This window comes from Pseudophryne corroboree, chromosome 9 (assembly GCF_028390025.1).
Source record: "Pseudophryne corroboree isolate aPseCor3 chromosome 9, aPseCor3.hap2, whole genome shotgun sequence".
NCBI lineage: Eukaryota > Metazoa > Chordata > Amphibia > Anura > Myobatrachidae > Pseudophryne > Pseudophryne corroboree.
This window is the reverse complement of record NC_086452.1, coordinates 41,029,337-41,039,285: the sequence shown is the minus strand read 5'-3', so window position 1 is coordinate 41,039,285 and position 9,949 is coordinate 41,029,337. Positions and strand designations below refer to the sequence as shown.

At 42.5% G+C, this 9,949-nt stretch overlaps 1 pseudogene; it reads right to left on the bottom strand.

The window, feature by feature from the left end:
* Positions 1 to 1,278: 1,278 nt before the first annotated feature.
* LOC134964580 (5S ribosomal RNA) lies at positions 1,279 to 1,397 on the bottom strand (annotated as a pseudogene).
* Positions 1,398 to 9,949: the final 8,552 nt, after the last annotated feature.

Below are 9,949 nucleotides of genomic sequence, written 5' to 3'. Positions count from 1 at the left end.
TGCTGGACTGAGTACGCAACGTAAAGACGTACGCACGGTCGCGTGTTTACGCAACGTGCATAAGGGTACGGCCGCTAAGTACAAATTACACAATAGCATTGTTTAGTTTAGGCGCGGGACAGTAGCCACGCGATAATAGCACAAATTGCTCAGTGTCCAAGATTTAGTTTAAATAAAACCTTTTTTACTGTATTACCTCTGGTACTAAGGCTGTTTATCTGAATGAAAGTTCATTTTCTGTACAGAAAAACCAAAGTGTATTTGAGTGAACGAACATGAGTGTGCAAACATAATAAAGGTTTTGTTGACCCAGGGAATTCGGGATCCCGTAGGAGACCACACCAGGTGAGTGGAGACTTGGTGGCGTGAGAATAGCTTGCTCACGTTAATATAAATTGAAGTACAAAGGAGCAAGGTAGCAGATACCGCAGGCCAGAAGGTCAGCAAAGGTTTAGAGTACCGCAGACCAAAGGTCAGCAAAGTTTTTGTTTAGATACCGCAACCCAGGGGGTTAGCGAAGAAACCCATATAGGCCCGTTTTGATACGCTCCGGCTGAGATTTCGCAGCCTGAAAAATCTATTCCATTGGTCGTATTGCGGATAAGTAACAGTTACCTATACGCTGTGCGATTGGACCGCGCGTTCGTGAGTGCAATACTTAGCGCAAGGTGATACCCTTTTTACGAACTTTGCGTAAAATCGCGGGATCATTAGCGCTGGGTGTAGCATACGCAAGTGTGATTTGTGTAAACATTTTTTTGTTTTAAGGGAGTTTCGCTGGTCATATGTATCTACAAGGAGAAAAAGTATGACTCTAGTTTGGGCGCACTCTTGTTATTGTTTACTTTTCAATTATGATCAAATGAGAAATGATAATGACATCTTAAGCTTGTACTCTATACCTCATTAGAAAACTCAAAACTGGATATATACTGCACGTATGACCATGTATGAAAATTGTATCAGGAAGGAACACCATTAAGTGTTACAAAATAATGTGTGGAATGTTCAGATCCTTAATTATACCTGGATAATTGCATAATGGAGGGTGGCTACATCACAAGCAACCTCCGTCTGCCAAGAATCTGTACAAACTTGGTTTGTATTAATACAACCCTGAATAGGGTAGGGTTAGTGAATGAGAGAGCCCACACACTATGTGCTGATATCTGGTAGTTAGCCACTGTCTTAGATTGGTAAATTTATTAAGGATTAGGAAAATAGTAGGAATCAGTAAAGTAGTGATACTGCTGTTGGCGTTATTGCCCTAGGTAGATCTTCCTACTTCACCGGGTATTCCCTAGTAGTCACCCGTCTAGGTACTGACCCAGCCCACCTCCGTTTAGCTTCCAAGATCGGACGAGATTGGGCGTGAACGGAGGGGTATGGTCGTAGAGAGAAATTACCCTACATCGCCAATGAGAGTGCACCGAAGCGGAAGGATGGATTCCTTCTCGGGAGAGAATATGATAAGAATGTATAGATAATAAGATGTGAATCTGCTGTCCCCGTTAGACTGGCGGGACGTGTCCCGTAGGGGACTAGTCCGCCTGAATCGTGGATGAGAGTTCACGGAAGGAAGGAAAGTGAGAATGTAGAAAAAGAATTACAAAGTCATATAGGACACATATTTGGACGTTCTTAATTTCTTGCGGTCACCTGTTGGATTTCAATTAGATATGCGTCTCGGTGATGATAAGCAGTATCGTACAGATGATACAAATAAGAAGAGAAGCATAAGGTGCCGAGAGATAAACACACTAAATATTCACTTATGACAGTGGAAAAGTATGAATTTTTTAAACAGTGGTGGGCACACGGTATTTACCTAGAAAATGTGTGTATTTTTTGTTTGAAAAATAAATATACACACAGAATTGATTGAGTATGCACTCCTATGAGAGGGTATTGCAGGTAGTGTTCCTGCTTGGAATACCTGCTAGTCTTGCAGGAAAATAAGTTGTTTTAATATACACACAGACTTGTTTATATATACACACCTATGAGAGGGTATTGCAGGTGGTGTTCCTGCTTGTTAGAAAAATCCTGTGTTTTGTTTGAATATGCACACCTATAGTAGGGTATTGCAGGTAATGTTCCTGCTAACCAAAAAAAATTTTTTTGAAACAAGAATAGTTAAAGAGTACATATTGAGTATCACATATTCAGATGTCAGACATAGGAGGTGCCCCTTAGAAGACACACCTGTTGTAGGGAATAAGATATCTACTATTTCAATGACAGATGGGCAAAAAATGCCCTAAACGAGATAAAAAGAATATTGGATATCACCCATTCCTGATGTCAGACATGAGAGGTGCCCCTTGGAAAAACGCGTTTCACCCGGTAACGGGCTTGTTCACTTTCATTCTGAGCAGCTCGTTTCGCTGGTCACTCAGGAAATCTCCAACAACCAATATTTACTGGAAAGGGTAAGTCACTCCCATATACTTCCAGTGAATAGAGGTTACATAGGGGCCCTAGGTTGGGTACTTACTTCGCTGACGACAGTATTTGGTAGTATTGGCCAACGTGGGCGGTGAGTGGGTGAAAGCACTCGTTGAACTTTCACCGTTGCCTTATATTGAGTATTTTGTTTTTTTGTGGGAATTAGCTGAGAAGGCAATACCTGCAAAATATGGGGGCCAGTTGCTCAAGTAAGGGACGTTCAACCAGGGTTCAGGTTGACATTCCGCGGCCCAGGGGGTCAGCGAGGTACATAATGTGTGAGAAGCATGGACCACATGCAGAAATTTTGTGCAATGAATGGGAACGTATGACTGCGGAAGATAGGGAACCATTCCCTAAGGTAGGCAGTTTTGAACCAGAGATATTGCAGAATTTAAGGGTTAGGATATGTCTGATAAAATCCCAAAAGCAAAGGGTCAGACACACAAACTGTTTAAATTTATGGGCAGCAAGAGGGCGATATGCAAGAGAAATTAACATATGCAGCCGGTTCCAAACCTAGCGGGGATGAGAACACAAACACACCATTGTCGACACAGGTCGAAGGGGAACAGAAGGCTACAGTCAATGATACATCCGTAAATGATAGAATTTGTATGAAAGAGCAATGTATTAACCCTAACTTTTGCAAAATGTATCCGGTTTTGAAGTCTCTCCAAGGTTTTAGGTCACAGGGAGATGAAGGATTCAGCCAAATCGCAGCTCTCCTCCAAGCAGTCATGTTGCAGGAAACTCAGGTGGGACCTGTCCAACCAGGTATAGCAGTAACAGTATTCCCCAATGAAAGAACTGGTGAGGTCACAGCTACCGGTAAGTATGAGACAGTCCATTGCACAGAAACAACAACACCACACAGTAAACAGATTAGGAACGGAATGGTAGGATTACACCCTGTCTTGGAAATGGTAACTCCCAATGGGGGAACCGATAGTCAGGAAGAAGTCCTCACCGAGAATAATGCAATGTATTGCCCGTGGCCCAGAGATGAGCTGTGATCAATCATTTCAGAATTCCCCGACCCTCGGAAGCATTTAGCCAGATGTCAGAAATTTATCAGAGATCTGGGTAATGTATATGAACCGACAAACCAACATTGGCGGACATTTTTGAAAGCATGCCTACCCCCTAATATTGACACCCAAAAATTTACCACTGATTGTAGATTAGAGTCGGATAGTCCTATGACTGACAGAAACAATCAGGAAAATATAGAATGAATTAATAGGCAACTAGAGTTGTGTTTTCCCACTGAGTGGAGAAGAATTTTCTCCATAAAACAGAGGGAAAATTAAATAACATCTGAATATTTCCACCGAGCACTGCAGGAAATGGATAGATACATGGGGGTATTAGATACAGGGAACGATGAAAATTACAGAAAGGTAGCTGTGTCTGTGCTAATGGACGGACTCGATCAGACAGTGAGGGACAAAGTACAAACATCTTTGCCTAATTGGAGAGGGGTCACAGTAGCTTGCCTTAGAGAGTGCGCAATTGAACACCATAGGAATATTGCTAGGCGTAGAAAACTGCAAGAGGAGAGGCTGAGGATTGAAAGTATACAGGCTCATACACCAAAGTCTCATCAGCCCAAACCCCAAAACCCTAGTAGTAACAAAAGACCGAGAATATGTTATCTGTGTAAAAGGGAAGGGCATTATGCCAGCAATTGTACCAGCACACGAAAAGTCAGACCCCCTAGACAAGAAAACAAGACACTGTATTAAACACATAGACGGGATCAAGGGACATATAGTAAGGAATCACGATACAGAATAGAAAAACACAGATTCGGTTAAATGGGAAGAACAGAATAAATGCAACTTTACCCTTTTGACAGAATTTACGGAGATTAGGAGGAGGCTTCTAAAACCTCTGCTTCTCTTTCTCTCTAGCAGAAGTGACCTCTAAGTAATTTAACAGGAGGTTTGTTAGAGATGGTATACATATAGAGTGCTCCCACCCAGGAAGCACAAAATATGTTAAGATACCCAGGAAGACTAATGGTGCATTTCACTGTTTTAGAAGCATGTCCATCACAGGTAGAGGAAATTATCTCAAAGATACCGGGTTCCCTATGAACTTAGAATGGACAAGACACTGGATTGATGGCTGGGATAGTCCCAGTAGAGATATAACACACATAGAATTTTTTTTAAGGGAACAGACTGATTAGGGAATCATTCCCCCGTAGTGCCCAATCCAGATGTCAAACTTTGTAAAATCTTCTTTGTTACTAAACTCTGTGAGTTGCCTTCAAAGTTTCCTCTTCATCTCTGACGTTCACCGACAGGATTACAGCTCAAACATCACATGTCTACTCGGTCTTTTCAGAGGTCTGCCCAAACCCAGTATATCTCACCAGCATCACTGTTCCTGGCCATGCACAAAGGGTGGAGAGTGGAAATACTGGTGAAGATAGACTGTGCATAGATACCGATATACATGATGGTGTGACAGCCTGATGGTGAACGCAAATCTGACAAATTTTCTTTTTATTATCTCCCCTCTCTTCTCACTTCCCAAAGATCACACAACTGATAATACACAACAGTTAAACAGATTTATGTTCCCTACAGAAAGGTCGCTGACTCGGAGAGAACATCGTATCACTGGAGTGTCTGTTCCGGGAAGGCTGATAGGCAGGACTGTTGTCACGGCACCTGAGCACGGAGAACAACAAGACCAGAGGCAGTTGTCGCACCAGTTTTCTTTTTCCTTTTTTTATTTTCTCCATCTCCCATTACCCTCCTTTCCTCCCCCTTCTTGTTCCCTTTCTCTCCCCTTAACAAGATGGACTTACCCCCAAGAGACTGCGTTCCGGATTTTCCTGTTAACCATGTTGTTGACCAGAACAGTCTGTTTCGGTGAGAGCCCCAGGGAGGTCGAGAAAGGATCTGGAATGGGTTCTGATGGCAAGGACGGATTTGTAGAATTCCAAGAGCAACACATCAATCGAGCAAAGGCGAGTATCAGAAAACGATCTGGTAGTCAGGAAACTAGGAGGCACTGTGAAGGGTTATTGGCTGAGGAAAATTGCATTTGTAAAAATTGTGAGAACATAGTTGAGGATGGGTGCATCCAGAGATGTCAGTCCAGCCTTAATATCAACATGGACCGTCATCCATTGAGTGATTACCACTCACTAGTGGGTAAGGTCTTAAACCAGACAGAATGCTGGGTGTGCTCACAAGTACCTCAAGGTCAGAGCAAGTCAGGATTAGTACCGTACCCTTTAGCAATAGATGAGGTACTCGAATTACGGGGTGGGAGACCGGTGGACAAGAAATTTAATATTTCTAGGCCCCCTAGTTTGAAGCTCCACCAGTATCATGTAGATAGATCCCTAGTATGTTTCAACATTTCCAATTCCCGAAAACCAGGAAATTGGGAGGTGACATGGAATAATCAAACCATGGCATTTTCGTATAGAGCTGATAGGATACCCGTAGACTCTGAACTTATACGCCAAATAGCCAACAGTGGAAGGTATTTTTGGTATAGGTATACTCAAGGAAGCAAGACCATGCGGGTTGGAGAAGTATCACCAGGGTACTGTGCGCATATCATACAGCCTGATACTTCTACTGAACAGATGAGAGAACTAGGGATTGGGTTTTTCACTTGGAAAGTTTGCAATATGGTAATGTCATATTCTGTCCCATATGTTCTCCCTGATGATGCTTATTTCATATGTGGGAGGAAGGCGTATAAGTGGCTTGCCCCAAACTCAGAGGGATTGTGTTACATTGGAAGAGTGATGCCAGAGGTCATGACCATAACCCATGATAAGATGAAAGACGTTCACCGCAGTGCTCATACTCATTATGAACACATCGTCAAGAGACACCTCATAGATAGGACAGAGCACGTAGCCTCTGATTTGATCCACGAATCCACCGGGATTCAATTCCTTCTCGCATTAGACATCACCCGTACTGCCAGAGGAATTATAAATTATAGGTACATCCATGCGCTAGCGAACTTCATAGATAATATCACTGAGATGTATGATGACACCTTCAGGTATACGGGAAGGGAGTTACAAGCTTACAAGAAGGAATTGATTCAGCACAGGATGGTCCTCAATTATATCACAGCCGTGATGGGTGGGTACTGTGTCACTTTGGCAACTCAATATGGTGTGAAGTGCTGCACGTATATTGCAAACAGCACTGACGACCCCACAGAGATTATCGATCAAAATATGGACGATATCTTGCAGTTGAAGTGGGAGTTCCGAAGGAGACACAACCTTACCCTGACTGCGTGAGTAATGAACTGACCGGCTGGGTCTCATGGTTGAACCCTCGCAATTGGTTCTCAGGTTTAGGAGAACGGGCTCAAAATTTTATTATGAGTGTAGGAAAGTTTCTCCTTTATATCCTGTGAGTCGTCATAATTATTGGCTTGATATTTAGGTGTGTTCAAATTCTAACGCGGCGCAAGCACGGCACAAATTTGATGAGTTTAAGGAGCGGGGCATTTTTACAGCAGCAGATTTGATTTACGACCCATCCATAGAGACAGTGTTATGATAAGGATTGCAAATTAATTCCATGGCCGTTTCTTTCACCCGTTTTTCCTGTGTTTCCCCCTCAGCAAAAATACACCCATCCGGAAAAGACTTCGATCAACATCCAAGAATGATTACGAAAAATGTTATGTGAATGTATTTTAGATATGTGTCTTATCTTCATCTCTACAACCTCCAGGTAATGACACACATAGACGACAGGTGATATCCACATATATTAGCACTCACATATGTTCCCCCTCCATGTATCATCAACTAAATGTGCACCCCATTTGTTGGAACAAGAAGCCGAAAAGAGCTCGGTAGTGTTTGTTGGCCCACTTACAGACCCTTAATACGGGATAAGAACGATTTAATGTATACTTCGCAATACCTCGAAGCTTATTTAGAACATATACGGCACGAGGATACATGCCCCTCAGACATGGAGTCATACATACATGCTTTTACTATCTCACTAGGTCATACATTTCCCTCCTACACCTCTCCTCCCACCATCCAATCATCTGTAGATCTGGACAAAAGGTGTGGGTGCAGGGAGTTGGCGCTGGAAAGGGGTGGGGAATAAAGCTGATGATTCAGCTGGGAAGTTATGGTTTTTTTGAGTAATGAAGAAAGATACTTATCTTGGGTGTTTTCAATGAATTTCTGATTTCTGAGAGAAGGATGGTTTTTTCTCCAGGAATGATGTAGTCATACGGCGTGGTATTATGAAAAACACAAAATAGCAAATTTTGGGTTTTGGGGAGCCTCAATGGGGATGGTAAACACTTTTTTTGAACACAGGTGGGGAGGGATCTCAGGTAGGTAAATCGTACCTCACTTACAAAAGTGAGTGAGGTTGGAAGCATATAAGGGTTTCTTTAGAAAATGATGCTAGGATTTTCGGCGTACCTAACTTACAATAAAAAGTAAAGGTATAAACACATCAGGGTATCTTTGTAAGCTGTACTGCGTACCGGTACTCACTGGAAAGGGCGTATTCAGTCTGCACATCAAGGTTTCTTTTATCCAACCAGCATGCTTAGAAACCTTGGATAAAAGAAACCTTGATGTGCAGACTGAATACGCCCTTTCCAGTGAGTACCGGTACGCAGTACAGCTTACAAAGATACCCTGATGTGTTTATACCTTTACTTTTTATTGTAAGTTAGGTACGCCGAAAATCCTAGCATCATTTTCTAAAGAAACCCTTATATGCTTCCAACCTCACTCACTTTTGTAAGTGAGGTACGATTTACCTACCTGAGATCCCTCCCCACCTGTGTTCAAAAAAAGTGTTTACCATCCCCATTGAGGCTCCCCAAAACCCAAAATTTGCTATTTTGTGTTTTTCATAATACCACGCCGTATGACTACATCATTCCTGGATAAAAAACCATCCTTCTCTCAGAAATCAGAAATTCATTGAAAACACCCAAGATAAGTATCTTTCTTCATTACTCAAAAAAACCATAACTTCCCAGCTGAATCATCAGCTTTATTCCCCACCCCTTTCCAGCGCCAACTCCCTGCACCCACACCTTTTGTCCAGTTCTACCCTTTTGGATTATACTTGGGATTAATCCAGTGGTGCAAGAGAGAGGCAGCAGGTACATTCATCCATCAGGAGCGCATCCTTCATTCTACCAAATCTTTGTCCAAATCTGTAGATATTGTATTGTATATATTTTTCTGTTTAGTGTTTAGATAGTGGCAGTTATTGTTGACTGCCAAAGGGTGGACTGTCAAAGTCGAAAAATATTGTAGCACACACCACGTACTAACACACACACATGCCCTCTGCGCGTGCACCTTGTTCCGCCGTGAGTGCACATATCCGCAATTTGCGTATGATCGCTCCCGCGATCCTGCGCGTGGTATGGGTATTTATGGCGGAGTTTGTGAGCGCATAGAGGGTTATCAGAACATTACATATTTAACCCAAATAGTGCACATTGTACACATAGCTCCCCTGCACCACATCAGCAAGTATCAACAGTTTAAATGATTCCAGGACTAAGGGATTCACCTTTGCATGATAGGAAGGGACAGACAAAGGTTATAGGGTGATGTCTAGTAACCAGCTGTAGGGTATTTTAAGGGTAACATTCCGGTGTTGGTTAGAGGAAGATCGCATGTTCCTGCGTATAGTTATGTGCAGAAGCAGAATATAGATATAAACTGTATTTACTGTATATTATGTATGCGGCGGGAATCCAGAGGAGACCACCCACAAGAGCAGTTGGGAAAGACATCGCCCACCTTTTCAAATCAACCTATAACCTCTCCTGTAATGTAAAGATGCATCTCTGTGTCCAATAGACAAAGGGATTACAGTAACCATTGTATTGTTTATGGAAGTAGTGTATAAAAAGCCTGTTGCTGCCTGGCCGGTCAGAAGACTCTGAACGCTATCTACCTGATGAGCGGAGGACTGGTCCAGGTTGCGCAAGCGAATATTCTCACGTATGTACATTGACTGTAGCCATTATTCTATTGTAGATTTATCTTGTTAGCCTTGTAGTGTATAATTTGTATTGTTATCCCCTTTCAAATAATCCACTGTGGTGTTAGAACCCAGCGGTTAACTACAAATCGGTGTTGTGTCCTCATTTCCCTGCTAAGGTTTAAAGTGTATTTAACTGTATAAGGTTTAAGAGTGTATTGATAAGGTGTGTACGCACTGCGGGTACTTTATACCATCAGCGCTGCGTAAGGTTTAAGGTTAACATCATTGCATTGCATTACTAACAAGGGTTAAAGTTTATCAAGAGTGTGTGCGCACGCTGTGCGTACTTTGTACACCCAGCGCGGCGTGTGTACGCTAAGTCCATACAATGTTCGGGACTCTGTACGCAAATAGCGTGCGAAGTGCGTAGCGTGTATATTAAGTATAGCGGCCGCAGCGGCTCCATGGTAAAAGTGTGTTTAAAGGTATAGCTTTATGGTTTAAGATAATAT